The sequence below is a fragment of the Medicago sativa genome, chromosome 7 (genome assembly GCF_051527215.1).
Source record: "Medicago sativa cultivar Bolivia chromosome 7, Bolivia_mono, whole genome shotgun sequence".
Taxonomy (NCBI): domain Eukaryota; kingdom Viridiplantae; phylum Streptophyta; class Magnoliopsida; order Fabales; family Fabaceae; genus Medicago; species Medicago sativa.
In genome coordinates, this window is record NC_140755.1 from 88,947,522 (window position 1) to 88,967,676 (window position 20,155).

The window sequence follows — 20,155 nt, forward strand, 5'->3', positions numbered from 1 at the left end:
TACTAGATTTCTATCATAATATTATGCCTTAAGTGTTCCAAATGAAAGTATATAATATTTCTATTACACTGCATACATACCATTTTACAGTACTGAAATGTTAATCGTCTGAACTAGAGCAGAGAGTAAGTAATTAAATCTGTTCATATATGATAGGAAACAAAAATATTTTTTTATAGAATAATGGAGCTCTGCCCTAGGCAATCAATATCAACAATATCAACAGAGGCAACAAACATAAGTTACTTTTTGTATGTCTCTTGCCCTATTTTTGCAACGCAAAACACGTCTGACATACAAATATGTTACTTTTTTCTAGAATTTAGGATATCACACGGGTTCAAGTGTATTGAACCTTTTCATTTTTAAGTTTAAACTAAGAAGCTAACTTATATGCAGATTTATTTACAATGGTACAAATATGAGTTTTGAATGGCTCACCTGTGAATGGCTCGTGATCATTGATAGATTCTCAATCTGATGTAATATTGGAATTGGACCTAAGGAATATCTATTTTTCTCTCTTATAGCAGCATTCCAAAAAACCTTCAATAAGCTTGAAGCCATAACATCAAATATCCTCCTCCTATGACCACTATATTCAAAGGATGAGAGATTCAATGCATCAATAGCTATCTTATAAATATATAAATCATCATAGCCACAATCAATTATTTTCAAATGAAACAATTTTAGACTGGTAATTTGCATATCACGATCGATCAGGCAGTTCTTCAAAGTCACGTCCTCGAGATGGAGACATTCTTGAAACAACTGTGGCAAGACTCGAGTTTGGAGACATTCACGGAGTCCATCCAACACAATTGTTGTAACATTTTTCAATCCAGAAAATCCAATAGTTTTAGAAATTTGACAACCTCTGAAGCTAAATTTAGACAACATAGGAGCCTTAATGATATCTATATTCGGCTGGCCACAGACACAACACTTAACAATGTTCAAATGAAACAATGTTGGACCGAATATTTTCAAGTCAGTGAGGATAGTACAGTCATCAAGGGTGAAATTTTCAAGATGGACGCAGTTGGAAAACATACCCTGAAGTAGATCCTGCTTCACACCAATTAGACACAAAACAAGAGTTCTCAAATTCTTCAATCCAGAGAAGTCCATAGGTGTTAGTATGCGACAGTAAGCTAAGTGCAGATACATCAGAGAATTAGTGTTAGATAAGAGGGTAAAAGAAAATTCGTATCGATCCTATTCCTTAACAAAATCACTATCCTTAGTTTTATCTGAGAATATCAATTCAATACATTTGGCACCTTTAGCAATTCCTTGGGAAATCAATCTATCAATTACATCACTATGTTCATCCCCTAATGGAAAATTTACTTTTATTGAATTGATCGCTGCACCTTGATAATGCAGCATGAATTGATTCAATCTTGTGGCAAATTGAGGTTGGAGCCTTTGAAAGAGTGGAATGTCTTCTGGTAACTCTTGAAGTGTATTATAGTCAAACATGTTATGAAGATCGAAATTAAGGTCCATTCTTAATCCCCATTCGTGAATCCAGTGTTTGGACAATGTGCTAGTTTTCACCAAATCTGTAACATCCCAGACTGCTTACAGGATTGCCGACTAACCCCACAAACCAACACGAGTCTTTTCAGCATGCTTTGTCCTCACTCACATGCTTACCGGGAAACTTCCCGGTAGGTCACCCATCCTAGTACTACTCCAAGCCAAGCACGCTTAACTGTGGAGTTCCTATGGATTGAGCTCCCGAAAAGAAGATGCATCTTGTTGATATGGGTAGTACCTAACAATTCTTATAAGCCTTCCTTCAACCATGTAGTCCCATACCTACACGGCCTCCGGATCCCTCTCATTCCGATGTGATTCGGTTCCTCCTATCAACGTGGGGTCATCCTGTAACAGCCCGGTGGTCCGACTCATCCCGCTTAAGTCCGGGGCCGGCCTGGCTCCGCCACTGTTACTGTGCCACGTTGTGGGTGTTACAAAATCCTTCAAAGTTAACTTGGAAAAGATATGCGACAAAACACAATTTGGCAACTCACTCTTGAGATCTTTACAATTCTCCATTGCTCCTGCTGCAAGCAATAATGAACACACACAAGACTATGAATAAATAGCATAATCAATTAATCAAACAGAACTATACAACAATTGTGATTAAACTGTATTTAATTTATATAGTAGTCAGAAGTATATCTCTGGACTGTACTTGCGAAGTTTTATTTTGACAAGAGAGTAGTGCTAGCAACACTCTTTTGAACATTTTCTCTAAGACTCACTCTTTTATTGATTTAAATCATTGTGGGACTACACATTGGAAATAGAACCCTTACAAAGTGGTGGGACATACACATTGATTTCATCCAATAAAAGAGGGTGTGGTAGAGGGAGTATTCAAAAGTGAGTGTTGCTAGCATGAAAAAATGTATTATACTACATTAATTAATTCATGATGATGCTAAAGCAGATACACAACACACAAGCAATGATGTTTATAAGGATTACATACCAGAAGGCAACAACAAGGCCTTATCACGGTATCAATCGGTTTGGACTTTGGATTTACAAATCCTTTGGATCGATAACCTAGAGTTTCATCTTTACTTATACCACTATATCTATAAGAATGGTTTGTACCAATGTTATATTGTGGTGTTGAAAAAAAGATAAGATGGTTACAATTTGAAAGGTATAAACATCTACACTTATAATTTTAATCAAAATCAAAATTTAATATAAAAACATTCTTTGTAATTTACACGTTTTAGCACAATAAAAAGACCAAACAAACTCGTACCAAAAAAAAAAAAGACCAAACAAACTCATATTTATACACTTGAACATGATAAAAAGATCGGACGGACAGACACTAGACGCTAATCTATACTTGTATATAAGAGGATGCACGATAATGGTTTAGAAATTTTCTTCCAGCTATACCCTTCTTTTAAACTAGTATTGTAATTACAATTTTTTAATAAGTTAAATCATCTTTAATTAAACTAATATTATTTAAATCTTTAATCAAAAAAAAAGTTAAATCTCATTTTAATAGGAATAATTCCACTGTAATTGGGAGAATATAATAACTTCAATCTTTATTTGATTTTAGTATATTTAAAAAATTATACTTAGATAGAATAAACATAAAGACAAACATGTATCCTTCAAAAAAAATAAAAAGACAAACATGTAAGTGGAATCGAAAAACCGGAAGAAAAAAAAAACGGACACAATATCAATGTCGGTATTGACACTAATTTGAGAGCAGCTCCTGAAAATAAATTCATATATATGGAGAAATGTTTTGATGGAGGAATGTTGCATACTTGCTTTATGAGATGATCTGTGAGTTGCTACTTGAATTTTGATTAGTTCAGATTTCACAAATTTTGTTTGATATGTCTTATGTTAGTTATACTCATGACTTCAGTTCGCTCTATGTGTACTGTGGCCACATAATAGTATATGGTTTTACTTAGGAATGTGGACGGAGAATTCCCAAAGTCCCAACATAACTTGCTTCAATCCGGTGGTGTATTGGCCTTGGTTTTCCTTATTGAATGAAATTTGCTTGTTAAAGAAAAGACCCATTTTTCAACCTAAAATTTTGACCCTAAAAACAAACAAGCATGCATGTATTCTTTGCTACTAGTTCAATCCAAGTTGAAAATCATTGATTTTTGAAAATGTGCTTGCAGATGATTTCAAAGAATTTTGTAGAGGGATATTGGAAAGATGTGTTTAATTCAATATCCTTTAGACTTCCAAATGAGTCTGAGTGTAAAATGTTTTGGATAAAACATGGTGATAATGTCTGCCTTTTGAATTGAAAAAGATTTGCATGGTCGTTTAGATTTGTTGATCTTTAAATTTTTTCAATAAAAAGGAGGATCATGTTCATGTTAGTATATTAGACGTTAGTCTATACTTATATATAAGAGAATGCATGATTTTGGTGTAATAATTTTCTTCCAATTATATCCTTCTTTTAAACTAGTATTGTACGTATGTAATTATAATTTTTTATTATATTATTTAAATCTTTAATTAAAAATAAGTTAAATCTCATTATAATAGGGATAATTATGTTATGATAGGAGAATATAAATTAAATATTTATTTGATTTTGGTATATTTAAAAAAATTATAATGAAATTCGATAAAATAAACGTATTATTAAGCGCAAAAGAAAAATAAAAGACAGACATGTAAGCGCAATAGAAAAACTGAAAGAAAAAAAAAATTGACACCTCAATGTCTGTCTTGACACTAGTATATATAAAAAGGATACATATGGTGGACTGGCATTTTCATCCTATTTTATATTCATTTAAATTATTCTATCTTATTTTATAATATTATTTAAATTATTAATTAAAAAATAGTCAAATCTCATTAAAATATGAACAACTCCACTGCAAGAACCTCTTAAAAAAAAACTTCACTACAAGGAATGATTTTTTTTATCGTTTCTTCATTACAAGGAATGATATTTTTTTTTTAAAGAATACAAGAAATAATATTAAACTATACAAAAAGACATCATTTTAATATTATTTATCAAAAATATTTGATCATTGTATATACTAAAATTGATGTATATACAATTAAGATCGTTAGAAAAGCGAATATCGTTGGTCTAGGCCTCGTTTGGATTGAGCTTATTTTGACTTATGAAAAAGAGTTTATGCAAATAAATAAGTTTTTATCTTAATTCATAAGTTCTCATAAACGAAAATTATACCTTCATCATAAACTGTTTTTTCATAAACTACATTAACAAGCTTTAAAATAATACATATAGGCATATTTATTTGCATAAGCTGTTTTGCATAAGCTCTAAAATAAGCTAATCTAAACAGGGATATAATTATATGGTTTCTTTTGTTATAAAGTGGACACGACCAGATCCGATGAAAATGTTATCATTGGCTAACATAACCCCCACAAATTAACTAACGGTCGATTCTAAAACCTCAATCAACAAACCTTTATGCAGAGACATCTCTAACTTTTGGTTATGTTGATACTTATTTTGTTTTAAAAGAAGTGAATTGTAAGCAGAAGATTAGAAGTAGTAGGCTATTGTATTCATACTCGTTACATTTTGTCTTTGTTTTTGTTGAACTAACACCGATAAAGTCATCGTCTCGGTCGTAATGTAAGGATGATGATGACTGTGAGCTTCTACTAATGAGAAGCATTGTCGATCTTTGTAAATATTTTAAATGATTTTTAATAGTCCACCAAAAATTCAAATGATCTTTGTAAACATAACTAGTCTAGTGCCCGTGCGTGACTCACGGGTGGATACCAACAGTATTTTACAAATGAAAGAACCAAGAGGAGCCTCAAATAATCCAATATCAAACAAAAACATAAACATAATGACAACATTAAAGAATGTTCATAAAGATAATAAATATCGAGACACAAAAAACATAAAAACAAATTTCAGAAATCAAATAAGAGCAATACAACCTTATTGATTAACACACCCAGAGGCGGATCCAGGGCAATGTGGAGCTATAGCTCCACACACACACACACACACACACACATATATATAATAGATAAAACGCAGCAGAATACTGAACTTTTACAGTGTGTTTTAAGCTTGAGTCCCGCAAAGTCATTTGCAGCTTTTGATGTGAACAAGTTATTGAGAATGATTGAGTTTTATCCAAATTATTTTATAGATGTGTTGAAAGTGACGTTACACATTCAACTTAAGAATTATGTTACAAATGTTCGATCTGACCCAAAATTTGCTAAGTTGAAAGGGCTTTCTGATCGGCAAAAGTTATGGTGCATAAGGAGATCCTTATGCACCTTGCATAATTGCTTTCTACACCCAACATAATTGTTTTCTACACCCCAAGTGAAAAGAATTATTTGGGTCCACTATAAAATCTATTTGTTTGTGGGCCTAATAAAGCCCCATATTATAATTTTTTTCTTAACAATTTATTTATGCAAAATAGCTTATTCGAAATAGTTTATTTATGCAAAACAACTTATTAGAATGATTTTTTAAAAACCGCTTATTCAAAACAACTTATTTATGCAAAACAGCTTATTCCGATTAATTTTAAAAACCAACTTATTCAAAATAGCTTATTTATGCAAAACAGCTTATTCGAAACAACTTATTAGGATCACTTTTTTTAAAACCGTTTATTCAAAACAACTTATTTATGCAAAACAGCTTATTTGTTCAAAACAGCTTATTCAAAACAGCTTATTTATACAAAACAGCTTATTCCGATTTCATTTTAAAAAACAACTTATTCAAAACAACTTATTTATGCAAAACAACATATTTATGCAAAACAACTTATTCAAAACAGGTTATTTATGCAAAACAGCTTATTCGAAACAACTTATTTATACAAAATAGCTTATTTGTGCAAAACAACTTATTCAAAACAACTTATTTATACAAAACAGCTTATTTGTGCAAAACAGCTTATTCAAAACAGCTTATTTATACAAAACAACTTATTCCGATTTCATTTTAAAAAACAACTTATTCAAAACAACTTATTTATGCAAAACAACATATTTATGCAAAACAACTTATTCAAAACAGCTTATTTATGCAAAACAGCTTATTCGAAAAAACTTATTTATACAAAAGAGCTTATTTGTGCAAAACAGCTTATTCAAAACAACTTATTTATACAAAACAGCTTATTTGTGCAAAACAGCTTATTCAAAACAGCTTATTTATACAAAACAGCTTATTCCGATTAATTTTAAAAACCAACTTAGTCAAAATAGCTTATTTATGCAAAACAGCTTATTCAAAACAACTTATTAGGATCACTTTTTTTAAAACCGCTTATTCAAAACAGCTTATTTGTTCAAAACAGCTTATTCAAAACAGCTTATTTATACAAAACAGCTTATTTGTGCAAAACAGCTTATTCAAAACAACTTATTTATACAAAACAGCTTATTTGTGCAAAACAGCTTATTCAAAACAGCTTATTTATACAAAACAACGTATTCCGATTTCATTTTAAAAAACAACTTATTCAAAACAACTTATTTATGCAAAACAACTTATTCAAAACAGCTTATTTATGCAAAACAGCTTATTCGAAACAACTTATTTATACAAAAGAGCTTATTTGTGCAAAACAGCTTATTCAAAACAACTTATTTATACAAAACAGCTTATTTGTGAAAAACAGCTTATTCAAAACAGCTTATTTATACAAAACAGCTTATTCCGATTTCATTTTAAAAACAACTTATTCAAAACAACTTATTTATGCAAAACAACATATTTATACAAAACAACTTATTCCGATTTCATTTTAAACAACTTAAAGCTTATTCGAAACAACTTATTTATACAAAACAGCGTATTTGTGCAAAACAGCTTATTCAAAACAACTTATTTATACAAAACTGCTTATTCGAAACAACTTATTTATACAAAATAGCTTATTTGTGCAAAACAACTTATTCAAAACAACTTATTTATACAAAACAACTTATTTGTGCAAAACAGCTTATTCAAAACAGCTTATTTACACAAAACAACTTATTCCGATTTCATTTTAAAAAACAACTTATTCAAAACAACTTATTTATGCAAAACAACATATTTATGCAAAAACAACTTATTCAAAACAGCTTATTTATGCAAAACAGCTTATTCGAAACAACTTATTTATACAAAATAGCTTATTTGTGCAAAACAGCTTATTCAAAACAACTTATTTATACAAAACAGCTTATTTGTGCAAAACAACTTATTTATACAAAACAGCTTATTCCGATTTCATTTTAAAAAACAACTTATTCAAAACAACTTATATATGCAAAACAACATATTTATGCAAAAACAACTTATTCAAAACAGCTTATTTATGCAAAACAGCTTATTCGAAACAACTTATTTATACAAAATAGCTTATTTGTGCAAAACAGCTTATTCAAAACAACTTATTTATACAAAACAGCTTATTTGTGTAAAACAGCTTATTCAAAACAGCTTATTTATACAAAACAGCTTATTCGAAACAACTTATTTATATAAAATAGTTTATTTGTGCAAAACAGCTTATTCAAAACAACTTATTTATACAAAACAGCTTATTTGTGCAAAACAGCTATTTTGCACAAAATAAGCTGTTTTGAATAAGCTTTTTATGAGTTAGAGAGAGAAATGAGTATGGATTGAGTTTCTTTACTGGAACGTTGTTTAACATGTTATACACTGCAATTATTACTGAAACCATAATTATGGTTTAATGGTTTTGATAATCATGTATGTGAAACCAAGATAAATGTGTAATGATTTTTAATGAAATTATTATTGTTAGATGGTTTTGAATAATGATTAAGATGTTATACACTGAAATTATTACTGAAACCATAATTATGGTTTAATGGTTTTGATAGTCTTCTATGAGAAACCAAAATAATTGTCTAATGGTTGCTGAGGCTTTCATTTACGGTTATGGACGGACCGGACTCTCTTTCTACCACTGTATCATAGGAGTTTCAACGAACAAGAAAGGAGTGTTAAGAAAAGTGTTAGAATGAGAGTGTTTCTAACATTTCTTTTCACAATAATGTCTTGAATTATTTCTAAAAACAGTTTCTAAAAACAGTTTGGATGTTGTTGCTATATGAATCTGGAAAATTATTTGTGTGATGAGTGTTATTGTGAATGGATTCGTGTTAGGTTTTGAGTTTATCTGGAAAATTATTTGCGTGATGAGTGTTATTTTCAAAGAAAACCATTAAGTACATCTAATGGTTTTGGAGTACAACTCATAGAACTGAATGATGGCAATGGTTTTGGAGTACAACTCACAGAACAGAACTGAAAATTCAAAACCATTTTCACAGAAAATTCAAAACCATTAAGTACATATAATGGTTTTGGAGTACAACTCACAGAAACCATTTCGACAGCAAAATGGTTTTGGAGACCAACTCACGGAAACCATTTTCACTGCAAAATGGTTTTGGAGTACAACTCACAGAAACCATAGCCATAACAAAACAATTAGACAATTATTTTGGTTTCTCATAGAAGACTATCAAAACCATTAAACCATAATTATGGTTTCAGTAATAATTTCAGTGTATAACATCTTAATCATTATTCAAAACCATCTAACAATAATAATTTCATTAAAAACCATTACACAATTATCTTGGTTTCACATACATGATTATCAAAACCATTAAACCATAAGTATGGTTTCAGTAATAATTTCAGTGTTAAACAACGTTCCAGTAAAGAAACTCATAATCCATACTCCTTTCTCTCTCTAACTCATAAAAAGCTTATTCAAAACAGCTTATTTTGTGCAAAATAGCTGTTTTGCACAAATAAGCTGTTTTGTATAAATAAGTTGTTTTGAATAAGCTGTTTTGCACAAATAAGCTATTTTGTATAAATAAGTTGTTTCGAATAAGCTGTTTTGTATAAATAAGCTGTTTTGAATAAGCTGTTTTTGCACAAATAAGCTGTTTTGTATAAATGAGTTATTTTGAATAAGCTGTTTTGCACAAATAAGCTATTTTGTATAAATAAGTTGTTTCGAATAAGCTGTTTTGCATAAATAAGCTGTTTTGAATAAGTTGTTTTGCATAAATATGTTGTTTTGCATAAATAAGTTGTTTTTTAAAATGAAATCGGAATAAGCTGTTTTGTATAAATAAGCTGTTTTGAATAAGCTGTTTTGCACAAATAAGCTGTTTTGTATAAATGAGTTGTTTTGAATAAGCTGTTTTGCACAAATAAGCTATTTTGTATAAATAAGTTGTTTCGAATAAGCTGTTTTGCATAAATAAGCTGTTTTGAATAAGTTGTTTTGCATAAATATGTTGTTTTGAATAAATAAGTTGTTTTGAATAAGTTGTTTTTTAAAATGAAATCGGAATAAGCTGTTTTGTATAAATAAGCTGTTTTGAATAAGCAGTTTTGCACAAATAAGTTGTTTTGTATAAATGAGTTGTTTTGAATAAGCTGTTTTGCACAAATAAGCTATTTTGTATAAATAAGTTGTTTCGAATAAGCTGTTTTGCATAAATAAGCTGTTTTGAATAAGTTGTTTTGCATAAATATGTTGTTTTGCATAAATAAGTTGTTTTGAATAAGTTGTTTTTTAAAATGAAATCGGAATAAGTTGTTATGTATAAATAAGCTGTTTTGCACAAATAAGCTGTTTTGTATAAATGAGTTGTTTTGAATAAGCTGTTTTGCACAAATAAGCTATTTTGTATAAATAAGTTGTTTCGAATAAGCTGTTTTGCATAAATAAGCTGTTTTGAATAAGTTGTTTTGCATAAATATGTTGTTTTGCATAAATAAGTTGTTTTGAATAAGTTGTTTTTTAAAATGAAATCGGAATAAGTTGTTTTGTATAAATAAGCTGTTTTGAATAAGCTGTTTTGCACAAATAAGTTGTTTTGTATAAATGAGTTGTTTTGAATAAGCTGTTTTGCACAAATAAGCTATTTTGTATAAATAAGTTGTTTCGAATAAGCTGTTTTGCATAAATAAGTTGTTTTGAATAAGTTGTTTTGCATAAATATGTTGTTTTGCATATATAAGTTGTTTTGAATAAGTTGTTTTTTAAAATGAAATCGGAATAAGTTGTTTTGCATAAATAAGCTGTTTTGAATAAGCGGTTTTAAAAAAGTGATCCTAATAAGTTGGGTGTAGAAAGCAGTTTTAAAAAATTATAATATGGGACTTTATTAGGCCCACAAATAATTAGATTTTATAGTGGGCTTACTTGGGGTATAGAAAGCAATTTCGTTGGGTGTAAAAAGCAATTATGCACGGTGCATAAGGATCTCCTTATGCACCATAACCACTCCCTTTCTGATCTTTGTGCAAAACATGTAGAAACAAATAAGTGCAACGCATTTGCTTTGGTTTATAAACTTTTGAAGTTGGCTTTGCTCTTGCCGGTAGCAACTGTAAGTGTTGAACGTGTTTTTTCAGATATGAAAGTTGTGAAGAGATGTCCGTCTTGTAACTTATATATAGAAAGAGATGTGCTATTAACAATTAGCTATGTCATTTTAGCTCATTTTCAACAAATGAATAGAAGACGATGATGTCATTTTAGCTCATTTTCAACAAATGGATATAAGACAATTTTCATTGTAATGTATTGTATCAAACTATATTATTTTTTATTTTTAATATAGTTTGCATTATTTTTTGTTTGAAATTTTATCTCCACATGTGCCTAAAGTTTGGATCCGCCCCTGAACACACCGGTTTATATCGTTGTTGATTTCAAAGTCAGTAAATCAACATTGGCTTCAAACTACCAAGACAATTGTAACAATCCAGCTCTGATTAATAATAATGATGTGAATAAGAGACTCCAAATAAATGATGAGATAAGACTTTATATAGTAGTAAATTGGAGAAATGTTGATGAAAGGAAACAATTATGCTTTAGTAGTAAAAGAGAAAAGGGTTAAATGTGATTAATAAGAGGAATGAAAATCAGAATTTTCATTTTATCTCTCTCTTCTTTTCTCAGACGCCATCCTCTCTTCTTCAGCTTGGCCATCACCTTCAAATTCCTTCCTCACCAATCCCTCAAAATCAAGCACATGCATGAATGAAAATCATAAACCCATCATCAAAGAAACCCATTTCCAGTAATATTTTGCTCTGATTCTCCATTTTCTCTCCTGTTTAGAATCAACCCAAAAACCCCCCACATTTCTATTCTTCAAACCCTCATATTGCATGTACGAAATTCTCATGAGAATCAAGCTTTGGATGTCTAGAAACTGAGGTAAGATGAATTAAACCTTCTCTCTTTATTGTTTTCTTTCTCTTTCATGCCAAACCCTTAAACCCTAAAAGATGGAAAATAAAGAGATTTTATAAGTTAAATGGGTTTTGGCTATTATTGGATTGTATATGTTTGGTTTGCAAGTTCATATAAAAGAAGAGCTGTCTGTGTGAAATTCGTGTATACATACCTGTGGTAAAATTAGCATAACTCTCTGGATATAGGTCATATGCTAATGATTCTTAATCCACGGCAAAGAAGACAAAATTTCCTACAGTTTAGACACAAGAATTGTTAAATTTCATTAAGTATAGTAGGAGAAAAGCTGCCTACAAGTTTGAGAAAGTTTCAGTCATGTTTCTGTACCAATACCCGCTCTTTTGTTAAACTGAACCAATTGAATGGTTAACCCTCAAAACAAAAATTATATTTGTAATCCTGACACCCTAAGCTTTCCAATGAGTGGTCGTTTGCTCAAAACGGATTTCGTTTGGTATTTAAATTAAATTGTGAAAGTTAAGGTACTGATCCTGGAATTTGCTGGGTGGACCCTGCGGGTTTGACATATGTGAGCCATACAAACCGGTAAGTGAGATGTTCGGAACATGAGGATCATATTTTCATGTCACTCTGATTCCCTGGAGGCTTAGGAGCACTTAAAGAAACTTATTTTTAACATTTGGTTTGAAGTAGGAAAGCTTGGAAAGAAATTGAAGAATAAGCATAAGCTGAAGCAAGAATGTAGGAGCTTGAGACTTAAAGTTTGGAGATAAGCTAGTGAAGGCAAGGTCTCTGTGATGTTTATGCATATTGGGCTGACAAGAACAAGTAGGAATTGAATTTAGGGGACTGGAGAAGACAGAAGCAAGAGCTTGGCAGACAGAGGCTTAAGCAGAAGGTGGAGCTTAAGCTGTTGAAAGTGGTCAGATAAGTCGCGGTGAGTTCCTTTAGTTGTAGAACCCACCTTTTGGATAGTTTATGATTATGTTTGAGTGAGATAAATAATTATCTTAGATTAAATTAAGTTAATTAGTACCCCATATGATGGTTGTGTCGATTTAAGTATATGTTTGCCTTGCTATGCTTTAAATTCGCGTTTTATACTGTCTATGATTGAAAGGAATGTTTTGCAAAGTGTTCCTATGGAAAAATGCCATTTTTACCGTGGTAATCGATTACCACATACCGGTAATCGATTACCAACCCCAGGAATGTAATTTTTACGCAACAAAACATTGATTTTTCATTTAGAACGCCATTGAATCAAGTACGAACATTCCTTTTAATCCCGGATGAATTTCTGATGGCAAAATGAGGCTAAAACACATGTTTAATTGCACAATGCATTATCATGAGAGATAATATTTATGTATATGAATGACTCAAGAAAAGGAAAATGATATTGAACCATATGGGAGGGATTAATAAATCCTTTTTAGGAATGACATATGATAACGATATGTCTAGAGCCTAATTAGATAAGTTAAATATTATAAGGAAATATATACTCAGTAGAATGTACTCAGATATACATATGATCAGAAAAGTATATCAGACTTATGTTACAGAAATTATATAATTAGATAAGTTGTGGCTCAGACAAGCTCCAGATTATGCCTGGATGGGAGTATGTTCCAACCGGATGGCCCACACGACGACAAGAGGAGTCCGGTTCTAGCCCTTAGATAGGGAATTTAGCCGGTTATCAGAGCGAATGTATTCGGGGTTACTCCGCTCGGATCCATTCCGTAAAATGAACTCAGATAATAATTGTTTGTTCAACGCTAACCTTCTAACCATTAAGAATGAAGATATGATACAAATATGTTTATGATAAGAACTATGATAGTATACAGTAAGCGATCTTAGTTTTCCCCCGATCACTAAGATATGCAGAACGGTAAACCTTTAAGGACCATGTATAGACAAATGGCGATTATAGGTTCCCCGAAGTCGCCTACAACCTAGGATAGGTGGAACTCACTGAGACATCCTGTCTCACCCCAATCCCTTTATTTATTTTCAGATAAGCAGATTGTTCGCAAGCAGAAGGGTTCCTGCCAGAGATCAGTAGGAGGAAGCCAGATGTTTTACCTTTATATACATGATTCGTATTGTACCAGAAGTATATATTTATCAGATGTTATATTTTATCAAATGCCATAAGAAAATAAAACCAAGAATTTGAAGCTTGAAAATTCATATGCAAATAGACCAAACAGACAAAATTGAAATGAAAAAAAAGATAAAAAGACCAAATTGTTACCTAAAATTAAGTTGAGGGACTAAAATTGTAATTTTGCCTATTATTAATCTATGTTAATTATGTATTAATATTTTATAGGAAAGATTGAAAAATAGAATATCCAATATACTTTTGGGCTAGCTTTATCATCCGCCCTTCATTTCTCCTCATATTTTCAATTCTCTTGTTCAAATTTCAATATTTCATCTTCTTTACTTTTCAGGATTTCTATCAATTCTCTTAGATGGGAAGAAATTTGGGTATTCTCTTAAACCTTTGTAGAGAGGTAACCACTCTTCTTTAGCTCTTATAATTCACATTCTACAGCTCTTGTAATGTTTGTTCTTGGTTTTATTTTTTCTAAATTTCACGAGGCTCAAGGGATAATTTTTTCTACAACTCTTATTTTTTTTCTAAATTTCTTGATTTTATCAATAGGGATAATTTTGTAAATTTATCTTTTGGTCAAGGGATAATTTTTAATTGATGTCCAGACTAATTTCTACTGTTTAAATACAAAAACAATCATCTTGAATCTTAGATTTAAATTTTTAATATTGTCTAAATACATTTTTCTATACTGTAAATATTGTATGTTGTTGGGGGTTGTTCATCTTGAATCTTTGGTGAACTTTTAACAATAAAGAATATACTGAAAAAGATTTGATAGCAGGGCAAAAATGAAAATCACATCAAATAGTTTCATTGTCTGGAATAGGTACATAGTCTTTATGATAGCCTTAGTATAAGGGTATGCTAACTTGGGTACAATTTGAGTTTACATTAAGATGGATTGAAGCAAAAAAAACTGGGTAGTAGTATTAATCAATATCCTTAGATTATGCACTTCAGGAAAAACTATTTTAAAAAAGATTCTTTTTTTCTTTTGTGGATAAACGACTATGAATAAACGATATCAAGAAGAATAAGGGAGTGAAGGTTCAAGTGGGAGGAGATGGCAAGTGAATAGAGATGATAGGATTTAAATACTGTTTCTTGTAAATTAAATAGTAATAGAAAATATTCACTAGTCTGTTTGCTTGAGAAGAAATAGAGACGAGAGAGATGCAGAAGAGAGAAGCAATTTCTTTCGTATGGCACAGAAGAGAGATAGAGTAGAAAGACTAAAATGCTGTGGGGCCCGCGCTTTTTCTTTTCTTCTCATGCATGCGAAGAAAGACGAGAGAGATCTGTGAAAGTTGGATATTTCCTAAGCTGCCCTTCTCTCTCTTCATGTTAACAAGGTCATTGGCAAAATAACATCATTGTACTTGTACAAATTAAATATAGTATCTTATATAAGTTATATTTTAAAAAATAATAATTAAACTAATACATGTTCACACCAAAAATAATTAATTAAGTTGATCTAGTTTATAAATCTAATACAAATGAAATCAAGTAATCAATTAGTTAAATTAATTCTTGAAAAAAAATAGTTAAATTAAAATGGGATGTGCTTTTAATTCAAGGGTATTATTGTACTTTCAAAAATAATCAACACTTCTATCTCTTCAATTTCTCTCTTCTTTATCTTATACCAAACAACCCATCAAATGTACTCTATTTCTCACCTTTTTCTCTCTTCACAACTTCTCTCTTATCTATTTTTCTCTTCACAACTTCTCCTGTCAAGTATCAGCTGTTTTTGTCACTATTCTACCCAAATGTCAAAAAGTCTACCACCTAACCTATGTGATATGGTGGCGCGCAAAATTTAAAAAGTACTGCAAGTTGTGTCAATAATTTAATCTGATATACTGTTCACGAAACACATAGGCGGCGGAAATTAAACATAACCGGAAAGAAACTATACCTAGAATAAAACATTAAATTTTAATCACCAATCTACAGTGGGATTTTTTTTCCTTGTGAATAAGATTATTATTGACTATGTTTCAAAATCATGGCTGTTGTTTCATTTTCTGATGGCTTCTACCCAACCAGTTTTATCACTACCAGAATTTGTGATAAGGTGAGAACCACTGATCATGTTGGTAATAAAACATGAGATAATGCAACAAAGAAGATTTTAATCCTACATTATTTAAGCATTGCTAAATAATAATAAAAAAATTAATTACTGATAGGTTTTTATAGGGTTAAAGTGTTTAATCACGTGGTTTATCTCTTTCCATATCTTTACCTTCAATGATCTGATTACAGTGTGAAGATGACTCATGACTCATGACTCTAGTTGAATTTGAAAAGTCTGGCATTTTGATGCAATCCATCCAAGTTATAGGTAAAATTTCATGTATGTGTTCAAATAATTATTGTGTTTGATTGCAATTGAAGCCTTCCAAACTTATGTTTAAACAACAGACATTGTCTACGCAATTTCTGCCTACAAATTTAGTGAAAACAATATCTACAATGTTTATAAAATATAGTTAGGTTAAGTTACCAAACTTTAATCCAAAAATAATTAAAGCAAATCAGTTTGAAACTTTTATCGTATGAAAAAATTGCCAATGTTGTTGTCTTGCTTACACCAATTCATTAGGCACTTACCAACTTAGTTACAACTCTCATTACTATATTAGTATACTTTGAATGAGATATTCCATCTGCAAAATTGAAACTATATCAGTGTACTTTAAATGAGAGATCCCATTTGCAAAACTGAAGAGGATGATGAATTTAATTAATACCATAAAAAGGATGTATATCAGAAGTTTGATGAAAACATTTGTATAAGTGAAGAGCAAAAAACGATGAGGTTAAACAATGAAGTTTGTAGCGGTGAACAATTTCTCGCCTATTTCTTCATGTTTGTTGTTTCTCTTTTATCACCTTTTTCATGTAATAGCTTTTCTAATCATTTCCACCCTCTTCAAATAATTCTGCAGGTAAAGGAAAAATAAAGGAAATAAATGAGAGGTCTATTGGAAAGCTGGACCTAAACATAATGAGAAAAAGGAAAAAAAAAACAGTGGTTAGTTGTTTTTTTTGAAGCGCGGTGAGATTATGGGCCAATTGAAGATTTCCATGGCAAAGCAATACACGGATGTGAAAGGAAACGGAAAAGGGATGAAATGCATTGCAACAAAACCAATATATATAGCACAATGAAAGCAAATAAGACAACTAAGATCACGTTTGGCTGCGTTTTCAAGGATGGTCCAGATAGTGTATATTTCTCAGCCTGCAAGAAGGAGGAAGTGAGTACTGAACCTGTTCTGGCTGAAGCTCTAGCTATCCGTTGGTGTCTTCAATTAGCAAAGGAAAAAGGCCTTCAAGATATTATAATTCAATCTGATGCTCTTGCTGTTGTTGAGTGTTTTAGAGGTTCAAACTCTCTTGCTAGTATTGATTTAATAGTCTTAGATTGTAAGGCCCTTATGGAAGATTTTAGTAGTGTCTATTAACTATGTTTGTAGAAACTTAAATGTTCTAGCTCATAGACTTGTTGGCCATGCTATGCAAGCTGGTTGCAATTCCTGGGTAGGATATGCCTTTCCTACTGTTAGTTCAGCTAATGTTTGTAATGCTACTGTTTGTAACACTTCTGCCATCTAATGAAGTTGTTTGAATTTCAAAAAAAAAATATATGGGGAAGGTGTTATATGGGGAAGCTTTATTGTTGTAAAGCATCGCAAGTGGATGCACAAAAAAACAAAAGCCTTGCAAGTTGTGTTTAATTTAATCTGATAAAATATTATTCATGAATCTACAGTGGGAAAATTCTGCTACTGTGGTTAAGATTATTATTGATGATATGGGAAAGGAGATATTTGGAATGAGCTTCCAACCGTTATTGTTTGAGGCAGTAAAGTGGTCTAGGCTTATGCCAGTTTAATAAAAAGTGGCAATAGTTATCAAGAGATAGAGCAGGCTTAATTTTTGGAGAGAAATGTAGCATGAAGATACAATTTTATTAGCGAGAATTTATGAATTAATATAAAAGTTTATTTATTTGTATAAGCCATTTTTCATAAGCTCAAAAATAAACCAATCCGAACGGACTAGTTGGGAAATAAACCTTCAATATAGAGAAGAGCTTATCACTTATAAGCTATCTTAAGGCTTCAACCCTGGCTCACTCTTTCTTTTACTACAAAGTTAGTTAAATTCAGTTATACATGTATGTTGAGACTAGTCATTTTCTGTTACAGGTTAGTTGATTTTCAGTTACCTTATAAATGCATACTAGTATTCAATATTCATTCATTCAACCACATTCAGTTTTTATTTCCACACACTCACCTTCTTCCTTTCTCCTTCAATCATTTCCTATATTCACATTTTCTTTTCTTCAAGAAGTAAAAAACAACATCATGTGGTCGTATTTAAAACATGTACTTTTTGGTCCCCTCGCAGAATGATTCGTGTTAACTCTGAAACCTTTGATGATGACCCTCTGGCGTGGTTGAGGCCACAGGAGAGACATCACAGTGGTGAATTCTCCATGGCTGCAGTTCGGTCATATAAGTATATCGAAGATCACATCCAAGTTGATGTTGGTGAGGATGCACTCTTTGTTGGAGTTTATCATGGCCATAAATGTGATGCCGCTGCCGTCTTTATTAGAACACATGCCTTGGAGACTATTGAGTGAGTCTTCTTTTCATTAATTTATGGTTTCTGCTTTCATTTTCTGCATTCTTCGTTTCTTTCTTGTTTGCATTTTCATTAATGTGTATAGATTTGGTTATTATCTTAGTATCATTACATTGTGTACAGATTGTGCTGGGACTTGTAATTTGGATGACCTTTAATTAATTCCTTGAATGTGGATATGGAATTGAAACTTGAACAGAAATTTAAAGGAATTAAGTGATTCTATATCCAAGAATTGAAGAGATGGAAAATGTTTTCATAATTATAAACAATGAAGAAATCAAGAAAAGTATCTTTCTAGTGCTTATGGTGCTAAATTGCTAATAATTTTTACACTACCATATTTTTGTACTTCTGATCAAATTTGATAGGTATAGATGGTTTTGAATGAGTTAACATAAAGTATATATAAAATATCTGACATGTAATATATATTTGCATAAAGTTAGTGTTATACTGTCATGTGTAGTGTAGCACCACTGTTTTAAAATGGAAGTTTGATGAGGAAATAATTTGGTCATAAATTGCAGGACGTATTCAGGCGAATAATAACAATATGACTGAGAATATTCTGAGGCAAGTTCTTGAGAAATTGAGACAGGGTTTATGGTGTTTGCTGACAATAGTTATCGGCAACAGCATCAGACACAAATAGGTTTAGTTAGTTTAGCTTGTTTGATTTGTATTATATGGAGAGGGACACTATATCTTGCCAACATTGGAGTCTCGCACGCTATACATGGTTCTCGGGAGGGTGTTGATGCATGTAAAAGATTGTGTGTTAAGCAAATGATCATAGATCACAATTGTAATAATCTGGAAATTCAAGATGAACTTTCTGCATCGTATCCAGAGGAGGAACATATTTGCAACAATAGTTTTGAAACATGGTATGCTAAAAGCTTAAGATGTATAGGATATGCATACATGAAGAAGGTGCCTGATAGGAGATCATTCGAAATCCCACGGTGTGAACAAGTGACTCTACCTTGTAGAAGATATTTGCCATCATCAGAACAATATGTTTATTCAATAGTCTTAAAAGACACTGATAGATTTATTATATTTGGATCTTATGGATTTTGGAAATTGATGTCAACCGAGTATGCTGCTAGAGTTGTTAACACCTATCCACGAGATAAAATCGGTAAAAGAGTAGTGACAATTGCTCTAGAGAATATGGCTGATGAAAAGGGAAAAAGATATAGTGACCTTTTTAAGATTCCTAAGGGTAATTATGTTAGTAGGAGCCGCGCTACTATAGTTGATGGATTTAGGCCGTTTTATCATGATGATATAACTGTGATTGTTGTATATTTGGAGAAAAGGCCAAATAGGGAGGGTTTGAGGCCAGAAGTCAAGTCCTATAGAGGCTACGATGACATAGTTCTACAATCAGCGTTTGAAGATTTCTATAATTATAACATGTGAATTACAACACATGTATAGCTAGGAAATAAGATACCGTAGTTTGTTCATTTACTCAGTTCTATTGTAAGTGTCACAATGACTACATCTCTGCCTTAATTTTCCAAATGGAAGC

General features: G+C 31.2%; 3 long non-coding RNA genes and 2 pseudogenes across 3 annotated transcripts; 2 read left to right on the forward strand and 3 right to left on the reverse strand.

Moving 5' to 3' along the window:
- Positions 1–405: 405 nt before the first annotated feature.
- LOC146909929 (putative FBD-associated F-box protein At1g61330) lies at positions 406–2,070 on the reverse strand (annotated as a pseudogene).
- A 9,320-nt stretch (positions 2,071–11,390) lies between these two features.
- On the reverse strand, positions 11,391–13,260 carry LOC146909930 (uncharacterized). Its single transcript, XR_015018546.1, has 2 exons — positions 11,995–13,260; positions 11,391–11,868 (listed from the first exon to the last, which is right to left on the reverse strand). It is a non-coding gene; the product is annotated as an uncharacterized LOC146909930 (long non-coding RNA).
- Positions 11,865–17,228, forward strand: LOC146909931 (uncharacterized). The gene is made up of 5 exons (XR_015018544.1): positions 11,865–12,389; positions 12,495–12,741; positions 14,273–14,335; positions 16,216–16,294; positions 16,902–17,228. It is a non-coding gene; the product is annotated as an uncharacterized LOC146909931 (long non-coding RNA).
- On the reverse strand, positions 16,478–17,368 carry LOC146909932 (uncharacterized). The gene is made up of 3 exons (XR_015018545.1): positions 17,227–17,368; positions 16,704–16,895; positions 16,478–16,619 (listed from the first exon to the last, which is right to left on the reverse strand). It is a non-coding gene; the product is annotated as an uncharacterized LOC146909932 (long non-coding RNA).
- A 903-nt stretch (positions 17,369–18,271) lies between these two features.
- On the forward strand, positions 18,272–20,111 carry LOC146909933 (putative protein phosphatase 2C 43; annotated as a pseudogene).
- The last annotated feature ends 44 nt before the right edge of the window (positions 20,112–20,155 follow it).